The sequence below is a fragment of the Pseudorca crassidens genome, chromosome 10 (genome assembly GCF_039906515.1).
Source record: "Pseudorca crassidens isolate mPseCra1 chromosome 10, mPseCra1.hap1, whole genome shotgun sequence".
Lineage (NCBI taxonomy): Eukaryota > Metazoa > Chordata > Mammalia > Artiodactyla > Delphinidae > Pseudorca > Pseudorca crassidens.
The window spans coordinates 87,080,761-87,102,940 of record NC_090305.1 but is presented as its reverse complement, the minus strand read 5'-3'; the positions used below and the strand labels follow the sequence as shown (position 1 = coordinate 87,102,940).

The window sequence follows — 22,180 nt, the reverse complement described above, 5'->3', positions numbered from 1 at the left end:
ATTAGAAAACGAACAGAAGTCTTGTGTGTTTCCAAAAAGGATGGAAAAAAGAAAGGCAGATATCTTCCATGAATGCTTAATTCACCTTGTAATTTGAGCAAGTTTTCATTTAAAAAAAACAGTTTAATCATAAAATGCTTTTAGACATGCCAGCCGGCTAAAACAGTGCCTAATTTCAACTGTTTTTCACAATGGTGAGCAAGTCGCAGAGTTAATGAAATTAAGCTTCCTTCATTTCCCTCAAACTCCCCCCACAAAGAAGAGCTGTAACGTACAAAATGCTGCCTTAAGTGCGTGGCCCTGCTGGTTTCCAGGACTGGAGCCATCACTGATTTGTCACACGGTCCTCTTAACAACATATTTGTATTTTGCAAAATGTATAATTTTTTGTAGCCCCTGAACAAATATATTTACATAACTGTGTCTAACGAGAAATTACATTTAACTTCTCAGAAATGACAATAACTAAAACCTGAACTGCCAATTCCACTTCATTAGTGTGGTAGAAATGCATTCCAAATGTTAATAAAAATTCCAACATGCTGATAAATTAGAGCTTCTAAGGAGCATGTGACACCTTGGTTAATATATTCAACCTCAATTATATTTCTCTTCAGCACCCTGTTATCTGGAACCTTTGCTGGCAATCAGAGGTGCTGTTTTTCAGCGGCCAATTTTCTAGATAATGTAGCTTATCAACACTGTGGGTAAACTTGCCAATGGAATCAGGCTGCACTGAACCACACACACGCTAATTGCATCCCTTTTTTATGCATATTTACAGACTGTCACTTCAAAGAAATCAGTGGCCCATTGAGGCACCCAGTTAGCTGGAAGAATTGCCTCTTGCAAATGAAAATTAGCAAACAAGCTAGTGATAAATATGAAATGAACAAAGTATAAAAATACTGTTTTGTTCCGAAACTTCCTTGTCATCCCAATTTATACTCGCAAATGGAAGGAGTTTGGAACCTAGGATGTGCCTTTTGTTTCAAACGAAGACAGAAAGAATTCTTCCTTAAACCCACTAACTAGGTAAAAGCCTATTAGCTTTTCCCTCTTCTCCCACGCCATCCCCACCCCAAATTTCTATTCTCATAAACAGGTTATTAAATCCCGTATTAGATTTGGTTTGGAGTTTGAATAGACAAATGACATGTTAACACTTCAGAAACAATTAACCCTGGGAACTTAATTAAGTTCTTCTGACTTTAAGGAAGCACATTGCCAAATAATGTTTCTAAACTCTCTCAATTTGTTCAGGAATAGCAATGCTTTCCTTCTCTCAAGTCTTCCTAGGTTCAACAGCAGAAAGCTTTCGCTGGCTATATATGGATAAAGGTTATGGTGTCAGGAGCCTGCTGTAATCTGACTAACTCAGAGCGAGTATAAAAAAAGACAGGTACCAAAAAATAACAATAATTTAAAAAAAAATTTCCAAAAGCCCCAAACACTGGCCATATATAAAAGAGAAAACGATCTTATAATTATGTCCTGGGAACTGCACACACACAAAAATACTGAGACCTGGGCTGTGTGTTTGTCTGAAATCCTTTCCCTTGCTTTTTACAATAACATTTTGAAATCTTTCACCACGAGGACAATGTTTTGAAGGCAATATTAGGTTTTGGAAAACATGTCATTTTAATATAAGCAGGTCATTTTAATATAAGTTAAAATAAACCACATACCAATTAAACTATAAATACTTTTAAAGGTCTTGTGCCAGAGTGAGCAATTTAGAGTCGCAAAACTCAACAAATAAATGGCACTTAAAGTCTTAGCTTACAGCTCAGGTTCAATGATACTTTATTTGGTTTGGAGAACCGAGCATCACGCCTGCTGTATTTCACAGTTTCAACAGACTCCTAAATTCCTCATCACTAACATTAGATATACAATGTCATTTGAGAGTTTTTTTTCTTTTTAAGAGCACAAGCAATAACATAAATATTGATACAAACACCGGGGGAAACATTGCTATTTTAAGAAACACACTACACCTACATGCCTACTGCTCCTTTCTTACATGAGAAAACAGGGTCCTTTAGTAAATTAGTGCTCATCTGTGTGCACTAATTTAGACAATTATTTTATATCACTTTCCAAGCTGACATACCATGGTGTGTTTATATGTCTGTCTCCCTGCCCAGACTGGGAACTCCTTGAAGACATGAATCTAGTTTTGTGCAAAGATGAATAAAACAGAGACCCCACCATTGAGGAGTTCAAGGTGTATGGGGGGCAGGGAAAGACACTTACTTATGCAGCTATCCGCTACAAGGGAGAGGAACAAAGTGCTACGAGATCCTAAGATAAGACCTGTTGGTTCTGCCCAGGGGTCTGGGAAAAAAAATCACACAATCGATGACATTAGAATCAGATCTTAAGAGATAAGTAACACTTCAGTCCGGGAGGGAAGGGCATTTCAGGCGCATTGAACCACACAGGCAAAACAGAAGGCTGAAAGGTAAATGGACGAGTCACGGGAGAGATTTCTGGCGATGCTAAATCTTAGGCTGGGGGAGGGGGAGGTGGGCAGGAGCATCCACAGTATACACAGAGAGAAAGACCTGAATTCTGTCTATGGCTATGTCACCTTTACCTTTCCTATCTTTTGCTGGGGGAAGACAAAACGTGGGGAAGGCTATGTGAGCACTTGCGAAAGAGAAAAATTCTCATGAAGACTGACCAAAAGACACCCTGACTTTTAAAAATGTATAACAATTTTCATTTTTAAAGTTCACCTGCAGTGCTATCAAATTATAAATACATATTCACCCAGCACCTCTACAGGGTCTGTCTATAATACAGTAACACTGATTTCACAAGACACAAGAAGATCTTATCCTATTCCTCTATATGGACACACTGAAGAATGTGTCTCAATCACTCTTGATTCAAATATTAATAAATTTCCCTGTCTCTTAAAGGGGCTCATTGAAATTTGGCTCAATCTTTCGTCTTCAGAACGTCTGGAGGAAAAGACAGCAATCCCGGCTAATCTGGCAGAGCCTTTAAGGGTTTATCCAAAAACCTACTTTATTGAAGATGGTTTTCAACTTTGACATTCCGAAAACCTGCTTTTGTGAATGGGCAAAAAAACCTAACAAAAGGAATTACGTAATATCAAAGCTAGTTGGTTGGTTTCAGAGAAAATTTTTCAATTGATTAATACATCATTCGCTATTAGCTATTTTATAATATAGACACTGCTCCTAGAACATAAAAGGCAAAATAATAATGGTAATAGTAATACTAAAATAGCAGCAGCTTACAATTTTAGCCCACTCACTATCCGTCAGGAACTAAGCCAGTGACTTTACTTACAGTATGCCATCTAATCTCTAGAACATTCCCTTGAAGGAAGTATCTTCAGCCCTGTGTTTTATAAAAGAAGATACTGAGGCCACTTCTGTTGGACAAGGCTGCGAACTAGTTAACGGCAGAGCCAGGATTCCAATCGGGGACACAGCCTTCCAAGCCTGGGATGGTAACCACTGTAAGATGCTGCCTCTTTCTAAATAATGTGAGATTGTTTCTCTTTTTCAACTTGAGCTTGGCTAAATTGTTTGCGGGGGCAAAAAAAAAGCTTGAGCAGGGAGGAGAAGAACAAAGAGGGAACAAAAAGAGGGAGAAGAGAGAAGAAGGAGAAACAGAGGGCAGGGAGGAAAAGAGGGCCGAAAAAAAGAGAGAGAGAGAGAGAGAGAGAGGGAGGGAGGGAGGGAGGGAGGGGATGGAAGAAATGGAAGAAAAGCCAGTGAAAGCAAGAATCTCATTTTTCAGGATGCTCCCATAACACTCGCTACTCCCCATTCTCCACACTTTTTTTTTTTAATTGAAGTATAACTGATATAAAATATGGTGTTACTTTCAGGTGTACAGCAAAGTGATCTGGTTACATACACTATTTTTTCAGGTTATTTCCCATTATAGGCTATTACAAGATACTGAATATTGTTCACCGTGTTGTACAGTAAATCCTTGCCCATTCTCCACACTTCCTTACTACTTTTTTCCCTGGTCCATCTCTCTGGTAGAATATAAGCTCCATGACGGCAGGAACTGTATCTGTCTTGGCCGGTATCCCCTACGACTAGCACAAAACCAGCAAAGAGTGGGCACTCACTAAATGAAGAAATAAAATAAATTTTATTTCCTTCCCTTCATGGTTTGAATACTTCACTTGTCAACTAGCTGTTTTCTTGTTCTCTATAGCCTCAAAAAGAAATGTATCAATGCCTAAGACTACAAGGATAGAACAATTCCATTCTATTGTACCCATACATTTGCGATCGCAAATTATTTAGGTCTAAAGAGTGCCCTTTTGTTGTTACCATTAGTGTGCTCCTCCTAAGTAGGACCACTGGGCTCCTGTACTCTAATGCTCTCCTAATTTTTTATTCATCTTTGACTGAACACTGGAAGAATGTAAATCAAAGAGTAGAGTTCCTCTGCCTTCTAACTTTTGAAAAATTCCCTATAAGGCAGTTGGAGGATAATTCCATAACCAGAAATTTCACTGCTCTCAACATTCCACAGAGGTCAAAGATCGTTTTAACCATTTTTGTAACCAAAAAAATGAATACTTAACCCAATGAAGAATGGTTTTCAACTGGAGTGTTACCCCACTTTATACTATCAATCAAAACAAAATCATAGGTTTCAATATATAAACATTTGTTCTACATTCAAATTTGTAGAAATACATATTTGCTTCATAAATGAAAATAACCCAGCAGTTAAAACGTGTGTCAAGGATGTGCCCTTATCTTGCTGAGTTTCTTATTGTTTATTTTGCTTACGCTTCATCAGACACCTGTTTTGTACTGAAATCTTCATTAAAAGGTTTTCCTTTTTTTTTTCCCCCCTCCTTTTCTCTCTTTTCCCAAGCCCCTTGCTTTTTGGATTAAAGCTACAATTTTTAATCTGTCTTCCCAGACTCCCCTTTCACTGGTCAGAAGGAGACTTTTCCTTTGTGTTAGAATTATTCACAGGACCCATGGAATGAAGGCTGAGCACAAAATAAACTCAGCTCACAGAAGAAAAAAAAAAAAAGTGTTGCTTGAAGAGGATGGCTTTGGAACATTCGCCAAGCTCAGGACGAAATAAACAAAACTAGAACTAACTTGGGAGCAAGAATATTCTCAGAACAAGCAGCCAAGCTGGGAGCCAGAGCAAAACAGAGCGTCCTGAACATCTGTTTTGTTTTCATTTCAGGAACGAAGAACACCTTAGTCCTCACTGATTGTTTTGCTCTGAGCAGTCCCTTTGGACTTTTGCTAAACCCAGAGAAAACCTGGGACAACTTGGACAAAATGTGAAAATGCAAAGCGTTTACTTAATATTTAAAAGAAAGAACAGAGAGAAAGAGAGAGAGAGAAAAGAGAGAGGTACCTTTGAAAGTTTTAAAAACTCAGGTAAAATACAATTTATTCTGACTATTTTTGACACAAATCACCCTGTAATTGCCATTTCTGCAGGTGTCTCAATTACGAGAGTACGGTGTGGTTGTTTAAATGCCTATACATTTGTCTGAAGAAGAGAAAAAGCCACAACATTGTCTATTAAATGTCAAAAAGCCTTTTCTTTAACTATAGAGGGCTTGGACAGAAGTCAGGAAATACTTCAACTGGAAAAGAAATGTTAAAAGCTACCCTTCAAGCTATTGGAAAACCTATTATCAAATGTTAAAACCTTAAAAAAAAATCCATGAGTATCCCGAGCTGGATTACAGATCTTTGTTTAGCAAAGGTTCATCATCAATGATAACCAAAGACAAAGTAACAATGGATGCAATCTACCTGCTCATTAGGAATCACGATGCTTAAATTAAGAAACTCAAGAACAGGTATCTCATGACGTGTGTTCTCTGGATGCAGGAACCACAGTTACTTACAGAAAATGCCGAAGGTGTTTCTCTTTATCACATCTCTAAGTCATCATGTCAGCACTTTGGACGCTGCTAGCTGTCACTGTGTGTGAGAACCTAAGGAGAAGGGGGGAAGAAATGGACATAACTTTCCCTCAGAAAAAAACCATGTGGAAGAATATACATCATGTACATGCATAGGCAGACAACCTTTCACTTCTTTTTCTCCGTTCATAGGACATAATGAGAATTAATTAGCACATTCCTAAATCATGTGCCCCAATTTCCTCTCTAATGTGTGTATCTATGCATAAGTGAAGACTTTGTAAAGAAAGGAGACAGAAATCAGAAAGCTGAGGTCAGAGACAGAAGCACAGATGTACATATAAATGGATGTTCTGGGATTGTGTCTCTTTGTGATGCAGAATTACAAATGATTTTAATTCAACCCCTTCAACATGAGCTATCCTTTTTTTCTGTTCTAAACACAGTACCTACAAGCCCCCCAAGTTCATCTCTTACAGACTTGGAAGATTTGAAAATTTCTCCAAAATGCCACATGTCAGTCAAAAAAGAAAATGATTGGCTTTTAAAATTATAATTTAAAGCACAGTGATGAGAGGGTATGTTTTCATTAAAATTTAACCCCTTTTTAAGCTCTTGTGTCTGGGGCTTTGGGGAACACACTGAAAACCTGGGGGCTTTGCCTGCATATCCTTCTGAGGAAAAAAAGCTACAAAACAAAAAGCACAGAATTACAATGAACTGTAGCCTGTGTTAAAATAAGGCCATGTCCTTCAGTATGTACCTCAGTACAGGATTTACCGCTCATTGTTTGAAATATACAGAAAAATCAAAGGTCTGTCACTTCCATTTACAAATGTTTAGAAATTAAATCTAACAGGTAAGGATTAATCCATACGTGTTCCTGAACCTTATTTTTTTTAATGGTATCATTTTCATATCCTCTGAGGGGAATCAATTTCTGTAAAGTGTAACCTTTTTGTAGTAGGAATAATCATTTTTGCATCATGGTAATATTCAATTAAAACAAATTATTTTAAAAGAGTATTCGACAAAGTAACCCCTAAACATAACAATATCATACAAAAACAATTGAGGGTTCAAAACATTTTATTGTCCTGTTTCTTTAGTCCAGCATTAAAAAGCATTACCTCAGCCATTACACAAATCTATACATGTGATAAAATTTCACAGAACTGTACAAAACAATAGTGCACATCGAAAAACCAACAAAATCACATAAGGTCTACAGTCTAGTTAAGAGTATTTTGTGAAAGTCAGTTTCTCACTTTTGATATGTACTATGGTTATGTAAAAGGTTACCATTAGGGGAAGCTGGGTCAAGGGTATGTGCTACCTCTCTGCTGTTTTTTACCACTTCTTATGTATCTACAATTATTTCAAAAGAAAAAAAATTACCTCCACACAAGTTTTATAAGTCTGAATTCCCAGACATCATGTTAGAGTTTCACAATGCAAGGAATCAAATAGATTCTCACTAAAATTTAGATCTACAACTTTCAAAGAAATTTCAGAAAGGTTGAAAAATACATCCTTCATACACTACTATGTATAAAATAGATAACTAATGAGAACTTACTGTACAGCACAGGGAACTCTACTCAGTGTTCTGTGGTGACCTAAATGAGAAGGAAAACTAAAAAAGAGGGGATATATATATACACATATAATTGATTCACTTTGCTGTACAGCAGAAACTAACACAACATTGTAAAGCAACTATACTCCAATAAGAATTAAACAAAGAATATATCTTTCAATTGACTCAGATTTGAGGAATGCTGGATTAACTCTTATCATCTTCCAAGTCCTAATGAAGAGCAGGTCTCTAACTTTCTCTGACCACCTTATACCTTGTTTGCTCCAATCTCTGTCCCTATCCACCACCCCAGGCAGAAACAATGTCTCCCTCTATTCCAGAGCAGTTAGGTTTAGGGGTTAAGAGCCTATAGTCAGATTGCTTCTCTGATACTACCTGCTCCACCGTAGTCAAATTGCTTAACCTATCAAAGCCTCTGTTGGCTAATCTGTAAAAAGGGGATAATACAGTATCTACTGCATAGGGTTGTTGTGAGGTTTACACGAAGCAATGGATGAAAAGAGCCTGACGTGTAGAAAGCACTACATCAAGGTCAGCGGTGACCTAGGGTAGTGCTTCGTCCATGCTTCTACTGTAGTGAGTGAGTGAAGGATAACAGGAAACCAGAGCCACACTGAGCTTCCTTTAAATGCTGGCCCCTCCTCTTGTTAACTACAGGATCTGCCCTCTCTCCAAGCCACAGCTCCCTTGTCTGAAAAACAGAATAATGATGCAGCGCCAGGCGCACAGTAAGCGTCCAGCACCAGGCGTTTTTGTTAGCGTTGCATCTACTACGTTATAAATATTTCTTTGGACTCTCTGTTTTGCTGCACTATGAGATCCTGATAGGCAAAGGTCAGCTACTATTCCAGCTTTCTGTCTCCTGCCCAGTGTCGCCACAAAGGAGATGCTCCGTAAATGTTTGTTAAATTGCAATTTTTAAAAAGCTCAGGATGGAAAAATGAAACTTTAAAACTAACCACTTGAAACACATCACAAAGAACCCCAGGAGTGAAAAGACATTTACAGGACCACTCTGGTTGCCGAAGACTTCTTCTTTTTATGGTAATGGCACCTCTTTTAAGTTTTCAGAAACCGAATTTGTAAAAGTAAGCCTCAAGGAGAGCTGTAAGTTCTGGGTTCCAAAGCAGAGGAGGCATTGGCCAACAATCCTTGCTTTAAACCCTCAGGTCCCAGAGTAGTTAAGTAGGTGCAAGTTACACCTACAGAGGACACCACAAATCAATGGGAATGCCTTCCCTGTCTTTATTAACATACTCCCATGTGCTGTCTTAAGTAATACTCTTGAAAATTTAAGAAACGCCCACAATAATGGCCTGGGATGCTACAGTTTCCTGTAACAACGTTTATTCCTGTGCTCTCACCTCTTCATCACAAAGCAGTCTTGCCATCATCCTGAAGTCATTTAAAGGACTGGAAAATCAGCTTCAGGAAATAGTCGGTTTTCTGTCCTAAGTCCTTATGGACTGTGACTTGAGAAACCCTCCTGCAGATAAATCTAACACCCTAATAATTCAATATTTTTCTCCAAAACAAAACCATTAGCATTTTATTAGAAGAAATATTTCACCCCTCTCTCTCTCTCTATTTAAACACGCCACAGATGTAGCACTCTGTGTGGGTTGTTAGAAAGTCAAAGAATATAATTTCTTGATTAATTGCCATACACAGGATCCGAGTTATGCACAATTCTGGTAGTTAACCCCACCACCTCCCGTAAGCAGTCTTGCTAAACCTTCCAAATAAGCACATTTCTGATAAATCACTTGCAGCTATTTAAATGGATCAGGCTTTATTCCTTGGGATAGATAGATCATGTCATTCTCAAAGTGCAAGAACTACAGGAGAGAAATTCCACAGTAAACCTCTGCTGTGGTACCTTCGTTTCCCTTGCAGGCTTCAGGGAGTCTCAGTTAATATTTCTTAGCTTACTTTTAACTATCTTGTGGTCTCAGAAATGGTTGGTGATTCAGAAATTACATCAGGAGTCTAAAGATAGACTTCAATAAATGCAGCAGTTCTCGATCAGGAAAAGAAAATGCCTGTTGGTTTAAAGACTATTGGGAATCAAAGAGCTATTCTTAGTTGGGCCAGTTACAGTCGATCCCTCCAAAAGCAAGTTACCTTCTCTCCTCAACCATCCATCTACTTAACTGGGTTGCATGAATATAAATCACAGGGATCCCTAGATATTGGTAGAGTGCTCAATTCTGAGCTATGGGTAACTTTTTATGTACTTTTTTTCCCCACCACAGGCGGAAAAAGAAGTTTTGGGGCACAGTTTGCATATTGGTTACTTCACCAATGGAATGACTGATTTACCCAAGACAACAGGGCTGACAGCAGTAAAAGCAGAGGGAAAAGGTCGGGTCCCAGGTGTATCTGGGGGATGCTCCTTTATGCCACCCGACCTCAAGGAGTTACTATGCCACTTTTTTTTTTTTTTTTTTGCAGTACGCGGGCCTCTCACTGATGGGGCCCCTCCCATCGCGGAGCGCAGACGCAGCGGCCATGGCTCACGGGCACAGCCGCTCCGGGGCATGTGGGATCCTCCCGGACTGGGGCACGAACCCGTGTCCCCTGCATCAGCAGGCGGACTCTCAACCACTGCGCCACCAGGGAAGCCCTATGCCACATTTTTATCACACAACCTCTGGCATGAAAATTCTTTGCAGGGGATCCTACATCCCTCAATTATGCTCTTCTTTTTCCAGTACAAGCATAACGATAAAAAGCATCTCAGTTCAAACAGGATTGGTCAACCAATACCTAAACAGCAAGCAACTGGCCCCTCTCGCCTTCACGGCCAATAAAGACCCTCAGACATCTCCTCCACTTCTCTGAAAATTTATCTTCTTTAACACTGGAGGTATGTTTCCCTAAATCTGAATTTATTTGGGATTCATCCAGACAACCCTCCCTTCTTTAGTTCAAAAAGTGTGCGGGGATACCCAGAATTCTGGAATGGATGAGAGTCAATTAATTGTGACATTCTAGTAAAGAAAAAACACCCACTGGTACTGTCTTCTTGAATCTCACATCCTTGTAAATCAGGGTCAATATATGTTCATTTAAAATAAAGAAAATGATTCGTTTTTAATATTCTTTTTAGTTTATATTACCTAAATGTCCCATAGTAAGCATACTCCACTTCTGCAAATAAAAATGTTCTTTGAAATGCATTTGACAGGGCTTCCCTGGTGGCGCAGTGGTTGAGAGTCCGCCTGCCGATGCAGGGGACACGGGTTCGTGCCCCGGTCGGGGAAGATCCCACATGCCGCAGAGCGGCTGGGCCCGTGAGCCATGGCCGCTGAGCCTGTGCGTCCGGAGCCTGTGCTCCACAACGGGAGAGGCCACAGCAGTGAGAGGCCCGCGTACAGAAAAAAAAAAAAAAAATGCATTTTACAAAATTTTATATACATATCAATACCATGTCGAAAATACCATAAGGAAGTCTCCCTGAAGCTCGTGCCAAGTTTTGTTTGCTTTGTTGTTGTGGTTGTTTAGTCTTGTTTTTGCTTTTTAAGTTTCCCTGACCATTCCAGTTTACCTCATTATTAGACTACAAGCCATTCAATAATTGACTACTAAAAAGTGTTTTACCGAATCCATAAAATGAGAATGAAGGGGAAAAAAAGAAAAAAAACATGAACAAAAATGTCCTCTAAGTTTTCCTACACATATCCTATAATTTTCCAGTTGGCTTAACCACTCAACATATTTAAATAACCAACCAACATATTTATTTAACATTCGGCAGATGGACATGATAGAAACATCATGATTTTCAGATGTACTTTTATAACTGCAAGGTTTTCTTCATGCCAGGATCACAACAGGTTCTTAAGGTAAAGCTGCCCCTACCTGCTGTTTCTTTGATGTTAGAACAACTCTCAACCTCAACATGTCCTCTCAGATTAATTTAAAGCAGTGGAAATCAAATCATTCTCTTCAATCTATTTTTTACCCACAGCATAAAAGAGACTATTTTACATGTTAATAGTAATCTGATGTGGTTGTATAAATCTGATATAAATATGATACTCTGTTTGGAAATGATGCTAATTTAGTTTAAAATGGAGATTACATTTCAACTTGTAAAAGAGCAGGATGGAATATTAGCATTCATGGCTGTTATATAATTTCCCTTTACACTACACAAGTGTTACTCAAAATCTTTTCTGAGCCTCTTTGTCCAAAGATTTCCCATTCTTCCTATAAGAAAAAGGACTTCTCTATTTAACTATAAGTTAAACAGGTGGTACAGACCCTTGAAAAAAGATTAACAACAACATTATAAATGCATTTTTGAAGAAACATTTAAAGTTACAGTGTAATAAACTGAACAGAATGTCATAAGAATGTCAAACTGGGCACAGTAAAAATAAATGTTATTCCCAAGGAAAATAAAAAGTCTGCATATTTATGTAACATTCAGCAGATGGACGTGATATTAATATAGGGTTTTCAGTTGTACTTTTATAGCTACTAGATTTTCTTGCCTAACTTGGCAACCCGAGGCACCATTTGAGTTTTGGATTTGGACAACACTGCAACAGATGTCCAGACCAATAAAATAAATTCCTTAAGGGCTCTGCTTAATTTGTGTAATTGATCAATTTTGGTTACATAGGCCTCAGCTCACCAGCATGTAACTGCCTTCCACAAAAGCTTTGCAGTGGGGATTTCATTCCATATGTTACTAGGGTTTATGGCCCCTCTCTTTGACAATGCTGCAGATACAACAGGGCCTGGGGTGACACCTGTTGGCAACCAGTGGTGAAAAACAACCACTGATAGCAGCGGATGGTTCTGGGGCAGTTTTTCTCAAACTCAGCACCACTGACATTTTGGACCAATTCTTCGTCTGGAGGCTGTCCTGTGCATTGCAGGATATTTAGCAGCAACCCTGGCCTCTCTCACTAGATGAACCTAAAATGTCTCTAGACAGCGCCAAATGGCCCTGGGGTGACAACACCACCCCAGGTGAGAACTGTTGCAGTAATGTGGATGCTTCTAGAATGGCTTAAGATTTCTCACAGTTTTTTTTTGTTGTTGTCGTTGTTGTTTTCTGTGGTACGCAGGCCTCTCACTGCTGCGGCCTCTCCCGTTGAGGAGCAGCACAGGCTCCGGACGTGCAGACCCAGCGGCCATGGCTCACGGGCCCAGCCGCTCCGCGGCATGTGGGATCTTCCCGGACCGGGGCACAAACCCGCGTCCCCTGCATCGGCAGGCGGACCGCCAACCACTGCGCCACCAGGGAAGCCCTCACACAGTTTTTTAAAACAAAACACAAGACACTCTTCCCTTGCCTTGAAGTCTTTCGATCTAATCATAGTTTTAGAGTTGTCTGTTGTTGGCCTGATAGAAGGTAACTGTAATATCGCTTCATCACTGCACTTAGGCGGGTGGTAATTAAGACATGGATTTTGAAACCCAACGTGAAATGTTCATCACTCACCTATTAAACCTGCCAGAGTTGCTATGTTAATTATCTCCCCATATCCCTGATTTAGCATAAGATGGCCTGCAGCCTGTGACAGAAATCAAAGGAAAGACCAGTGACCTCTTTTGTGACTGCACAAATAACTACATGATAATAAATTAGTTTTCAATTTTCAGAAGACTTTACATGGTTAAAAAAAAAAATGGAGCAAGTATGATACACAAACTTGTAGATGGCTGATCAGCACCAACTTTGAGGCTTCTTTTTAAATTTGCTTCCAATCAATGCAAATAGGAAACTGAAGCAAACTGCACGATTATTTACCTGGCTGGGTACATTACTGAATATAATAATAATAATGAGAAGATGATGTCAGTTTATATTTTATATTGGGTATTACAGCAATAAAAGCGTGCTCATCTGACGTTTTCAGAGGTGGAGAAAAACTTGACACATACACACGGTACACACAGCACACATCCAGACACTCACACAAAAGATTTCTGCAGTCAGAATGACCTGAAGGATTCATACTAATATCAGAAAAACAGTATGCAAAGTGGAATGACTTACTTAACGGTAAAGAAGTACCATGACTTCCTGGCATGTTTTGTGCCTTTCTTACATCTGCTCCTGCCTCTAACAGCTTTCTTCCTCTGGCTGACAAAACACAAATAAGAATGTACAGAAGCAGAGCCCCACTCTGATGTACGATAATACTTGGCTAATTAGAAGAATCCTCCCGGTCATTATGTTAGGCAGTAGGAAGTAAGAAACTACATGAAAGCATGACACTTGCTAAGCCCTAGGACGATGTCACAGCTGAACTGGCCTCACTTTCTTCTGTTTCTTTTAGATTTGGTTGGATTGCAAGTTCATTCCTTTAAAATCAGGGTTTTGACTTTCAGAGGGAATGATTCCTTGAACACTGCACCATCTTCTGGCCAAACGCTGAACTACAAGTTCTTATTTAAAGTGTGAAGTCCCAATTTCCTAAGAATGTCTGCTGGATGAGAACCCGATATACTTTACTATTCCTATTTTCAGCACAATAGATCGAAGAGAAACAGGAAACATTCTCCTTCTAATTAAATGAAAAGAAATCTGTTTTAAGACAGTTTTGTGCTTCACAGTCTTAAACAACTTTTGATCCCACAAATGCTCATGGGTACTCACTGGCATTTAGAATACGCTGATTGGGGCCCAAAGAGGTATGCAACATGGTTCTGGGCCTCTGAGAGCTCTGAAAGCTCATTTTACAGTTCTTTATTGTATAGTCATACAATTGTAAACTATATACAATATGACTATTGTATAGTCATACAATAAAGAACTGTAAAATGGGTGAATTCTGAACAACCCGAACAAGAAGGGCAGTAGGAATTTGAGGGGAAACCTGAAGACTGACCTCGGTGGAAAAGATTTACTATAGACAGTGGTCCTTGAATCATGATGAAGAATGATGATGTAGCCACTAATGATGCTCAAAATATGCCAGGCACTGAGCTAACTTCTTACAAACACTACCTTAATTAATCCTCAAAACAACTTCATCTTGCTAACGAGCGTCCCACCCATGGGGTACAAGAGGTTAAGACTCAAAGTCAGGTCAGCCCCGTTCCACAGCCCACCCTCTTAACCACCTTGCTGTGCCATCTCCCATGACAAGGATGAGAGGCCCAGAAAGGATGACACAGGGGTTTCTGGAGGAATGAGATGAGCTCAGCAAAAGGGCAGAGGGAGGGATGTGCAGCTGCAGCTCTAGAATTTCCCTCTAGAAGGGACTTAGGATGGAAATCTTTCTGGAGGGAAGGGACAGCTCTGAGACGTACCTGTTTGAAGCTGTGTTCACGGAGGAGGCATACAGATACCGCCCAGAGAAAGTAAGAGGAGCTGGTGGGAATCATGGGAAGGACTGACCTCCAGGACACCCACAGCTGCTGTCAATGAGAGCACGGGCTGCATACTCAAAGAAGAACTAGGAAACCAGCGGGAGTAAATAGCTACGTAGTTCAGAAGGCAACCAGAGGAAACCGGATTCGAAAAGCAGGTTGGAAAAAGACAACCATGTTCAGAAAGTTAACCAGAGTATCAGGGTTCCAAAGGAAAGAAGAGTAAGTAGCAGATTCATTCACTCATGTAAGCATTCATTCATTCACCAAAATGATTGGGTTCAAGGGCAAAGGATTTGGGGAGGTGGGAAGAGCAGGTGAGGATTTTGCCAGTTAGGGGAGGCTTGTGCATATGCAAAGCAGAAGAAAGAAAGTCTAGAGAGAGTGACGGGAGATGCTGTAGAAATAAGACACAGCGGAGGTAGTAAAGGTGGGAGGAATGTGGTAATGGGCAGAGGTTGAGGGCGCCAGTCTCCAGAAAGGTTCCTTTCAAAGATACGTAGGTAATTCAGCCATAACCTAAACAAGGACTGCAAACTCAGTTTTGAGGCAGGCAGTAAATGCACACAGTGGGCCAGCCAGCTGCAATGAACAGGGAGTGGTGGATGGAGGAAACCTGGAGACATTGTGCCCCGTCTAAAAAGGACAGCTGAGCCGCAGTTCAGGCTGCTGCCATGCTGAAACCAGAACTCAGAATTGCCAGATGCTCTGATATTTCAAGACAAGCTAAAAAGATGGATTTCTATATGCAGTCTCTCAATGTATATGTTGTTAGAAATTTTAAAGAATTTTAAAACACTATGCGGGCCAAACAAAACACATCTGCAGTGCAGGTGGGACCTGCGGGTTGCCAGTTCAGAACCCCTGGCTTGGAAGAAAGATGTGGCTTACCGAAGGTTACGTAAAGGAAAGAGGGAACGCCACATCCTCAAGTCCTGTCCTCTGCAGCGACTTGACATCCATCCTTCTTTCTGACCCACCTCCATCGTCATCATCAGTGGAAGCTCTCATGACTTCTGAGATAATCGCCCACCTCCACTCGCTCCTTGTTCCTCTTATGCTACACCTGTCACTGGACTCATCTTTCTAAAATATAGTTCTTTTGTGCCACCCACTTCAGCCTCAGCCCAGAAACTTGAAATGACTTTCCTCACTGCTTATTAAAATCAGAACTTCAGCTCACCTGCATCCATTATTCTTCATGATAAAGGATCATTACGCCTTCACAATAGCCTAACATTTCTTTCCAACTGAAATGCCCTTCCAAATCTGTACATATCCTAAGCTTTCGCCAGTGAGAACTACCCAATTTCCCAAACGCAGCCTACGTTTCCATATACGTAGATCAGAGTTTTTCAGTGTCAGAACTATTTACATTTGGGGCTGGAAAATTCTTTTCTGGGGGGGAGTGGGGTCCTGTGCATCGTGGAACATGTAGTAGCATCCGCGGCTTCTATGGACTGGATATTAGTAGCTCCTCCCTTGAGTTATGACTACCCAATAGGACAAGATGGAAACAACTGAGCCCTCATAATATTCTCTCAGGAAAACCTTCAAATTAAGTGGAATTCTCTAAATCTTCACCAACAGGTAGCAGAAAAGTTTGCTCAGAAACAGCCAGAGGGGCAGAGGAAGGTTGGCCACTGATTAAAAGTTACTGTGTATGAATTACAGAGTCAGCAAGTCTCTTGACTTTTTCATCTCTTATCAAAGAAAAGAGGGGCTTCCCTGGTGGCTCAGTGGTTAAGAATCCGCCTGCCAATGCAGGGGACACGGGTTCGAGCCCTGGTCCAGGAAGATCCCACATGCCATGGAGCAACTAAGCCCGTGCACCACAACTACTGAGCCTGTGCTCTAGAATCTGCGAGCCACAACTACTGAAGCCCCTGTGCCTAGAGCCCGTGCTCCGCAATGAGAAGCCACCACAATGAGAAGCCTGTGCACAGCAAAGAGTAGTTCCCACTGGCCGCAACTAGAGAAAAGCCCGTGTGCAGCAACGAAGACCCCGAAACAGCCAATAAATAAATAATAAATTCTTAAAAAAAAAAAAGAAAAGAACACTTCCCCTGGGAGGTTTTGCCTCCCTGATTCCCATGCTAGGCCACATTCCCTTGCCCTGGGCTCTCACAGCACCGACGTCCTAATAATCCCTTGTTTAATGTTGGTTTCTCCTCTGGGCTGTACAATCCATGAGGGCACAGACGGTGTGTCACCATCACAGCTATATCCCCAGCTCCTAGGACAGTGCCTGGCATGGAGAGGGCACTTACTTCTCTGGTAATGAGTCATAAACCTTACAATAATAGAGTGATTTCCCCTTCATCTAATTCTTAGCAAATCCCAATTCTCTTATTCCTTTCAGATGCAGCTCAAGATAAATGATCTCCATGAAGACATCCTTGACTAATACCAACTGACAATGATCTCTCTTTTCCTATAAATCCATACAGCATTTCACAGGGCTTGTTACTCGTGGTTTTCCACATAGATCTTTCTCACCAATGAAATTCAAGATCTTCAAGAGAGTCTACATCTTCCAGTTTTTTATTATCACCTTTAACAATAAGTATACAGGTGACAGATCTAAATACCTGCAGGTGCAATGAACAAATGATTATGTTTTTCACTAAAACAGCTAAAAAGCCCACCATCACCAAACTGAACCTTAGAAACCAAATTTTGAATTTATGATCGTGTCTAAAATGCTTACCTAATGTCTTCTTCCTGTATTTTAAAATAAAATTTCTATTGATTCAAGTTCAATTATTATTTATTCATACCATAAACATGTCACTTTACAAATAATACATACAAAAACCTTCTTGCCAGCACACAGTTTTCTCATCCCCAAGTCTGTGGTCTGGTGGAATGAGTTCTTTGTTAGAAAAAAATAGAGAGCTGTGACTTTAAGCTGGTCAATTAACCTTCCTTGTTTCCTCAATCCATAAAATGGGTACATTAATATCTGCCTACTGGCAAGGGTAGTAATAATTCCTGTAGGCTTAGGGTTTGGAGTCCTACAGACCAGATTCAAATCTGTATTCTATCTCATGATAGCTGTGTGCTATCATTAGTCAATTTAATCTCTCGGTCTTGGTTTAAATGTAAAATGAGATTAAAAATAAAACCTACCTATTGTGAGATATATATGATGATGTATACAGTTGCTAGTAAGTAGCAAGTGCTCAGTGAATGCAGGCCCTCTATTACTAGAGAGAAAAGAATGAGACAATGACATTAGAAAAGAACTTTGGACAAGAATAGTTTCTAGGGATGACCTCATTTGGTGATTATTGGAAAGTTCAATGATAAAATCAGTTACCTAATATTCCAAGAATTTTTTTAAAAAATGCTTAATTCTCAGTCTTATGGTCACAAAAGTCAGCCCTGGGTTTTTATGGACTGAGACTCAACCTGGGCCCAGGACAGGCATTATAGTTTAAAATGTATAAAATCTGTCATTTTCCCCATTGTTCTTAGAATTTTAAGAGACTGTTGCTTTAAATCTGGTGATTCTGTCCAGCGTCTTTTCTGAGTTAGTTGGATTTTCACTGCACCAAAACTGAGGCAAACTAGAACTTCAGATGCAAAGTAAAGTCAAGCAGAAATGCAGCTTCACGCTATGGAGTTCAACGTCCTTTCAGCTCCATGCTGGTGAGACCCTGTTACATCCCGTCAAACGGGTTGGGGGAACTGGGCTCCTGCACTCATCTCTCTTGCTATCCCTGTGCAGTGCCAGCCTCGACTACCTCCGTTTAGGTCTGTACATCTGCCTTTCTTCATCCACTCTCTTGAGGCTGCATGAAATTCAACTAAATTCAGAGGTTAGATGGCATTTTTCTCAAAAGGAAAACAAATAAGGAGATATCTTGACCAATTCAGATCCAAAATCTTTTCTATATGGATATTTCATTCACTCAACCAATACTTTTCAAGTGAAATAGCACATAAATGTCTGAGATTTCCCTTTCACTCTGGCTCTGAGGACCTGGATTTTGTTTGCCCTTGAACAAGATTTTACTCTCAAATTTCCCATCAATAAAGCAGAGATAATGACAGTATTTGCCCACTGCATGGGGGAATTGTAAAATTTAATTAATTAAAATCTTAGATGAAGTGTCCTAGCAACACCAACATTCTGCATTACTTCCTGACCTGGATGTGAATGAGTGTTAATTTCAAAAGACAAATTCTCCAATTTATAGCATGATTGTAGAGTGGAGTTTTACATACACACACACACACACACACACACACACACACACGCTCATCCATATACATATGTATATGCATATGTATAGCTTGGCATTTATACGAATGTGTGATTTCAGCGGCAAATCAGCCAAAGGAAAAATTAGCTACAGTTTTTTCCAAGGGAAATAATTTTCTGTTCATGTTCTGTTATTTTCAAAAGACTCTAATGCTGTTATTTCAAAACTAAATGTCCTCAAACAAGGCAAAGACAATTCTTCGTTGAATTATGCTTGCAGATGCCAAAGTTTCAGTGTTGTGTTAAAGTCCTACAAGAATAATCCAAAATTTTTAAAATGTATATGGAAACATTCTTTTAAAGTGAATTAAAAATATTCCACCCCTTTAGGATCAAATAACCTTAAAAAGAAGATAAATAAACATTCCACAAGAGAGAGGGAAGGAAGGAGGGAAGAGAGAAAAGAAGGGCATGAAGAAATGACTGTTATCGCTTCCCCTCCCCAAGAGAAAGTTACAAATCATCCATGAAGTTTATTCTGCACTTTGCTTGACTAAAGTTGGGCAGGGTCATTTTGTGACAACAGAAGGGAAAGGAAGAGCTCTGATGTAACTGAGTAGGAGTATTAAGAAGCTATGTCTTTTTCTCTTGGCACTCATCTCTGGCTATCACATCCGTAAATTCCTGCCTGCCTTTTTTTGGGACACAAACAGATTAGCTATTTCTTAACAGATAAATGTTTTCTCTGGATGCAGCTACTTTCATAGCTGATTAGTTGACTAAAAGCCATAGTATTTTTAAACTAGCTCGTTTATATAGATAAGGCTTTTTTTTTTTTTTTTTTCAAGATAGCACCAGTTAACTTTGGCATCAAAATATGGCCTCCTGTCATAGGAAAAGTACATGTAACTGATAAGGATTGAACGCGGCCTAATACTCACAGTGGGAAGAATATACTGCTTAGGGCTGTCTATATTCTAGCATGAATGAGAATCTTTTGTTAATTTCAATAACACTCTATCTTAACACCTAAAGAAGTGTTAGATGTGAGATATAAACATTTTTATTGATATGCTATGAATTTTAATATTATTTAACTTTATTTTATTAAATGTTTTTCTACGTAGGCAGTATATATCCATTAACATTTTTAATGAAGAGAGAGAGAGACCATATGTAAAACATCAAACAAGTCTTAAAACAAAGGAAAAGAAGGAAGAGTTCTCTCTAAACATCCAGAAACGAAACAAAACTAGAAAATCTGAAAGGCATCATACTTGTTGATGAACAGATACAGCTTTTAAGAAGCTACCAAATCCTTCTTCGCATTGTGGAAACCCAGTTTTTATTCACCTTCCTCAGTAATTGAAGGCAGGGATTTTTGTCTGTTTTGTTTACTACTAGACCCTCACAGTCTAGAACAGTGCCTGACATATAGTAGGTGCTCGAAAAAATCTCTACTAAATAAAGGAACAAAGGAAGACAGCTTGTCAAGGCAGGATATAAAACCTGAGATTGGTAAAAAGCAATAGGAATTCCAAGAAGCCTTTCATCTGTCACTTTGAGGTTTGCTAAGAAGAAGAAGAATGATCAAAACTAACCAGTAAATGAGGCTATGGATCAGTCTATATAGAACCTGAGATAAGAAAACAGAAAGGACCAAAGGATAATTGGAATATTATGCTCCTCTTTCACAAGAGTAAGACTACCTCACTTTCAGCAAAAAAAGAAGTGGAATTGAAGTAGCGAGAAGAAATAAGATGAAAAAATTGCCACAGAGTAAGGGGCTCAATAAATATCTCTGAATAAATGAAAGGCCGTCCACCCACATGGGCATTGGCTCAGCACTGGGATGTGAACCATAATGGTCCTCAGAAAGCTCACGTTCCAAAGAGGGGGGAATAAACAGGCAGATTCCAATCCTGATAGAAAAGAAAATAAAAATAGGTAAGAAAGGTGACAAAATTAAAAGGAAAACTGACCCTCCTTTTTCCAACCTAGGACACATTTGGAACTTGGGCAAAATCACATGTGCCTTAGAAAAGACACAATGCATCACAAGAGGTAAGTTCCACGAAAATCCTCTGAAAAGCTTGTTAATAAATTTGAGAACTTTCCCATGAGGAGAGAATAACAAAGAGCTAAAAGTCTTCTGGAATGATGAAAGCTCAAGGGAGTATGATTGGAGGTTCAAAAATTTACAAAATAAATGAGATGAATAAGCACTTGTACAAAAAAGCTCAAGAACTGTGGAATGAGAGACAGCTCACACAGCATTAGATTGGTACATTTACGATAAAGTTTAAAAAATACCATAACCAAACATAGTACAGATTGAAAACATAAGTAGACTGGGACATGTATAGAAAAAGTCACGGATCAAAGACAACTCTCGTAGCCTGAGGTAAAATCTAGACTGTGGCCACGGTTTTTTGTTTTTGTTTTTTGTTTACTGAACTCTTTATTAGGGAAACTTCAAACACGTACAAATTTAAATACGTGTGTATTCATCCATCACGCAGTTTCAGTAACTATCAATCCATGGTCAATGTCATTTCATTTTTTCCCCTTGTTTCATTTATTTCCACTTCCCCACCCTAACCCCTGGATCATTATGAAACAAATCTCAAACACTGCATCATGTATCTGTAAAGAGTTCAGTGAATATTTTTAAATATAAGGACAGTTTAAAAAACACAACTATCATACCAACAGCCTGCCCCAAAAGTTAACACTAATCCCTCCACATTATCAAATATCCAGGCAAATTTCAAAATTCTCTGATATGCAGTAGCTTTTTTTTTTTTTTTTTTTTTTGCTGTACGCCGGCCTCTCACTGCTGTGACCTCTCCCGCTGTGGAGCACAGGCTCCGGACGCGCAGGCCCAGCGGCCATGGCTCACGGGCCCAGCTGCTCCACGGCGTGTGGGATCTTCCCAGACCGGGGCACGAACCCGGGTCCCCTGCATCAGCAGGCGGACTCTCAACCACTGCGCCACTAGGGAAGCCCTACAATAGCATTTTTTAAACTTAGGAATTTATTGTCACATCTGAAAATAGAGTATAGCACAGGGAACTATGCTCAATAGTTTGTAACAACCTATAAGGGAAAAGAA

General features: G+C 39.7%; 1 long non-coding RNA gene across 1 annotated transcript in view; it reads right to left on the bottom strand.

The window, feature by feature from the left end:
• The window catches only part of LOC137232649 (uncharacterized), a 138,095-nt gene that overhangs the window by 79,902 nt on the left and 36,013 nt on the right, over nucleotides 1-22,180 (bottom strand). The window contains exon 2 of the long non-coding RNA XR_010947121.1: nucleotides 5,900-5,989. This is a non-coding gene — a long non-coding RNA (uncharacterized lncRNA). The remainder of the gene's footprint in view (nucleotides 1-5,899; nucleotides 5,990-22,180) is intronic.